Source organism: Ruditapes philippinarum, unplaced genomic scaffold (assembly GCF_026571515.1).
Source record: "Ruditapes philippinarum isolate M1 unplaced genomic scaffold, ASM2657151v2 ctg1216_1_1_1_1, whole genome shotgun sequence".
In the NCBI taxonomy this organism is placed as follows: domain Eukaryota; kingdom Metazoa; phylum Mollusca; class Bivalvia; order Venerida; family Veneridae; genus Ruditapes; species Ruditapes philippinarum.
In genome coordinates, this window is record NW_026859352.1 from 35,600 (window position 1) to 41,475 (window position 5,876).

Here is a 5,876-nt window from a genome sequence, read left to right on the forward strand (position 1 = left end):
ACTTTATCATATAAAACTGGTAACAGTGAAAACTAATCAATACTTCTATAATGAATTTTCCGTTCACAGCCAAATTGAAAAAGCAAACTATAGGATGGCTTAAAGCAAACTAAAATAAAGTAATAATTATAACAGCTGTCAACTTTTTCTTCTCTTGATTTAAACCCGTGCTGATTTAATTACTGTTCTCATTCAAAAAAGGGAATAATAACAACGGAGGAGAAAATGTCTTGTTAAATTTTTACTCAGAATGAACTTTAACAGTAAATCTGCTGCTGGGAGTGAAACGGAAGAGCTGAAATGGCGTAATTATATAATCATATAATGGAAAGGAAATGTTGGCTGATGTCTAGCAGTAAATCCGAACACTGATGATTAAATTGACAAGCTAACCAAATTATTACACGAACACAACTGATATCGCTGTGATAAAACAGAGAAAAAAGTGGTATTTTATTTGCTGGTAACTGAATAAAGAAAACATGAGCATAGGATGCTTTAATGTTTCTGTTGAAACCGTAATATTTTTTTTTAATAGAAGAGTTTTATTTCGGCCTTTCTGAACTGTGTTTCGAAGTAGTGACCGAATCGCAACCAACCATTTCCTTTCAAAACAATAAATTTCGTTTTAATTTCCCTTTTTGTTTCCCCCACCTTTTGAAAAAACAAAAAATGGCAGATCGTAACCGGGTTTACTCCCAAAAATATTTAGGGATTTTTCCCTTCTTTTTTTTTGTAACTTAAAGGGGCCCCCCCCCCCCCCCCCCAAAGTTTTTGACGTTCAAAAGCTAGATTCTGAGATATTTTGTCCTGGGTTCTGCTGATACAAAAGGGAGACATTGCTCTTAAACAAAATAGCACAATATTTCAACGCGTAGTACAATTAGTTGGACTACTACAGTACTTCTTCTTTTAAATTCTTTTTTTGAAATATCGCATGTTGTATGTTAGCAGTCAATGACCGATTTGAAAACCGGTATGTTTCCGTAAAAAAACAATACTGATTTTATCATTATAAAGAAATCAAACAGTTACTGCACATCTTATTTAAAAGATAACTTTTATATGTTTATATTTACCTAGAGTTGAATCGTGTCATACATCGTAGGCGGTCTCACTTTAAATATGCAAAGATAATTTGACGTATAGTCAATACAAGGTTAGCTTTTAAAAAAGCTAGTAGCGACTCGCTTCGTAATTTTTTTCAAGGGGTGTGTTTAAATGTAAAAATGACAGTTCTGTTAGCTGAAGAGACTTCAGCGAACAACAAAATAAAAGTGAAGTCAACACTGGCCCGGTGCCCGATGGCCAGTGTATATAAGTTCAGGCCAGTGTAAATTTAAGAAAATTTTGTTAATTATTTAGTAGAATAAATTCAAAACTGGAATTCGGGCCAGTAAATTCAAAATCTTAAACTCATTGACTGAAAGTGACATATAAAGTTCTCTCAGTTTAACCAAGATGAGTATGAGTATGAGTATATATGAAGGTGCATGTAAACAGATTGAAGAACCTATGTCTATGCACATTTACTATATGGCCTGTTGACCTTGACCACAAAATGTTAGATAGGTAGATTTCATAAAGATGTCTCTTTATACAAAATTAAGTTGTAATACATGTATGTTATTTAGTATTGGAATGAGAGGCACAAGTCCTAAAGTAAACACAAGTTGTCAATCAATTCAGCCAGAAAAGCCGGGATCCTATTAAAAAATATAGGGATCCCAGAAATTGACCAGTCTAAGAAGATGTTTTTAAGATAAGCCGGGATCCTATTAAAACATATAGGGATCCCGGGAATTGACCAGTTCAAGAATATAATTTTCAGAAAAGCCGGGATCGTATTAAAATGTAAATAGATCTCACGGATTGGCAAGTTCAAGTATATAGTTTTCAGAAAAGCTGGGATCGTTTTAAAACATACAGGGATCCCGGGATTTGACCAATTCAAGAAAATAGTCTTTGATTTTTCCAATTAATTAGGCATATAATTATAACTATTATGATTTCCGCATTTTAAGTTTGTTAATAAATAGCTCTAAATATATCTATATTCTAAGTTAAATTAATTTAACGTTCATTATATACAATAAAAAAATTAACGTTTAATGGCCTTTCATTACGACAACAATCAACACAAATAAAGTTCATTAGGATTTTCCTCCATATCTTATACGATCCCGGATCCCGGGCGTCCCGGATCCCGGCCAGTAAATACATACACTAAATACCGGAAAGGATAAAATGACCGGAAAAAAAGGAAAAATAAAAAATGCACAGAACCAGATGTACACTTATGTTAATTAACCAAATGAAAACTTACTACAGAGAAAACAGGTGAAATCGCTTAATCAGAAGTCAGTGTAAATATGATTTATTGAAAAGAATTCATACAGACAAACATTTTAATCATCATTATATCTTTGCGCTCAAAACAATACTTGCTGATTTTTAAAAATGGCGTGAAAATTGAAGGTTTTTTGACGCTATGTAAGATTAAATTTGATTGGCTAAATAATTTTGGATCCTAGCCCTGATAGATAAATTTTGTAGAAAGCTGGAAGCCAAGCTTCGATTAAATTTTTGGATAGCTTCCGAGTTTTAGGTTGTTTCTCAGTAAAATCCTACCGTAATACCGGCTCGCCGTGGCGAGCCGGCATTATTGTTTTTGAGATATCGGAGAAAGAGACACAACTTGAACAGTACTGTCTTAAGATTTATGAACGTCTTAAAGGAGTAATTCGACATACAATAACTATATAATCGTCAATAATATTTGAGATATTGCAGAATGTGGCAGAAACTAAACTAAACATTTAAACGAACTTTTCTGAGGTCCAAAGCGTAAAACATAAATTTTAAATTTCTGACATAGATCAGCGGGCGAACAAAGATATGCAAAAAGTAACTAAGAAATATACCAAGAAATGAATTAAAACTCGTATATTTTGCTATTCTAGCCCGATTTGAATTTAGGTTCATTTTTCACGAAACTGTCCTGAAATAACAAAGTAAGCAATTAATCTGTAATATTGTACACAAGTTAATGGTCTAGATCTGCACCGAATTAAAAAAATTCAAGTCCCGTCATTTCAAAAATCCTTTTATACCTTTCAGCAAATCAATCAATCGATCGATCGATCGATCTATAAAAAATAATAAATAAATAAACCGAAACAAAACAATAAACAACAATGAAAAACAAACACTAAAATCGTCATAATCATCAGCAGCAACAATAGAAACAAAAGCAACAACAACAATAACATTAACATAAAAGAAAAAAAACAACACCACAAAGTTGGGGAAACGGGATAAAACACATAATTAATTAATTAAGTACCTTCTTCGGTAAAAATATGAAAATTAGATAATTAATGAGATATAAATAAAGATATTATGACAGTCACGTTTGTCCAATGAAACAAGACGTTACAAACATGAAATTTTACAAAGATATATGTAACAGATATCTATTTCAGTTTGAGATCTGATATAACGAGTTTTGTTTGTAATCCTATCATCACTGGGAAGATGACGCCTTCAATCTATCCTCATCCGATTTGATGTGAAATAAGCTTTCAATAATCAATACATACGAAATTAATTCGATGCTGAAACAAAATATGTTGTTATAACAAGTTTAGCGTTGTTAAAGCTTATCATCTAACAACAATCAGCGCCCTCTGGTCATATGATATTGACAAAGGCTTGTTAATTGGTATAAATAGAGACAACGGCAAATTGGTATGCTTTTCAGGTTCAAATATTGTTAGCAGTTCATCCAGGGAAGTGATATGTATGAAAGAAAGAAGTAAGAAAATATGAATAAAGTTAAAAAATAATGAACACAAAAAATGATGCGATACATTTAAGGCCATACAAATGATCATATTCATAAAACCCAGATTTTTTTTGATTGTTCAGATGTTTGTGTTACAGAACAAGTTATCAAATATGCGTCTAAAAGTCAGCTAGTTGTGGACCTAAAATGGAATGATTCAACAACATTTAGAAAATTGAAAAAAATATATGTCTGTACATGTTTGTCGGATAAACAAAAAAGTAAATAAAAATCGGTTTTAGATTATGACCATGTTTTTTAATTCCCTGCTGCTGACTAAATTGATGTTTTACATGCATGAATAAAACATCATTGATTGGAAAAAAGGAAAACAATTTTTTTTCAACTTCAAACAAAAATGAATCAATCGTGAACTATCGATATTTGATATCATTGATTTTATCATAGTGTCTGAAATTGTCAATGATCAAAAATTTATATTGCAACATTTATCAAAGTGTATTTAATATTTAATTTTGCATTCGTCATGAACTTCTGTATTTATACTGCTTGACATATTGTCTTTCCTGGGACATATAAAATTGCTATAGATATGCATCTAGGAAATGAATACAGTCTGACAAAATATTTTATTGTATGTATAAAAGGATTTGATATTCTTACAGATTTTTGATCATGAGCTTTATTTTGTGTTTGATAGCAGAACGACAACAATGTCATTTGAAAATGCTTAATATGATTTAAAACTGGAAAGAAATTGTCAGCAATACAAAATGCTCATATCTTTGTTATTCTTTCAAGCAAAATATAATTTCGATTTTCTGGATTGCGTCGATATCAAAAAACTATTTAAATGAGTTATAGTCTATCTGAAATCTCAATAAGGCACTTTAACAATAATGCCTAAGAAGCTGTTCCTTATATTTATAATCAGTTTAATTTATGTCTCTACAAAATAAGAAAATTCCATGCGATTGCCTTGTTTTAAAAAAGGAAATGACATTTCAGCATTTTAATGTTTTGGAACTAGCGGTTAATTAATTAATTATTTGTTTGTGAAACATTTAAAAGAAAACGAAGATATCTAGTTATTATTACCAGTTATCACGAAACATGTAGATTTATGTCGCGCTTTTTTGCAATGGTTTCTTTGTAAAAGATTTAACAAAATACATTAAGAAGAATACGTGATCAAGATACATTATATAATGTTTTTTTTTGGGGGGGGGGGGGAGAACATAACCAAATCACGAAAAGAACTCTCCCGATGAAATTAATACAAGTGTTAGTTATCGTAGAATTATCATTGAATGAAACTTTAAACTATCTAAAAAAATCTAAAACAAATCACACAATGTAAGAAGTGGTCAGACAGAATGTTACATTTGTTTGAAATTAGCACATTAACAGCACTAACATGTATTTAATGCTTCACCACAAACACTTATTTGTGAGAGTTTCTTTTCTGTTCTGTCCAGAAATTTCAAGGTACCTTCAAACTTACAGAGGTAACTAAAGGAATTGCGCTACAATTATTTATTATCGATATTTGATACTTTATTGATCACATCCCATATAATAATTGTTTACTTCACGTGTTTGTGCTACACATTGTTTGAAATTGTATTGGATGTACATTATTATACAGCTTACTTTAAACGATTATGGAACGAACATTGCGAAAGGGAGCAGTCAATATGAAATGGTACAATTTAACGTCTATTGAAATTCATGGACGGCATCGATAGCAAAAGCTATATTCAGGATTAATAATTAAGTTTTACATTTTCATCATATTCTATTGTGGATTCCCGCCGCATAATTAATTTTGCTCCCCCTTATGCTTAGTATTTTCAAGATATAGTCTTGTTAAAAACATGTATATAAATATTGTATCAATATCTGAAAAATGTTCTTATTTCATTTTAAGTAAGACCAGATAACCAGAAAGGGTGGCACGTAATTGATTTATTTGATAATTGCAAAGTCGTTTATTGATAAACCCTTTGCATGCTAAATTTGTTTAATGTATTTGCATTGCCTTTTAACATTTCAAATTTAAGGTCCC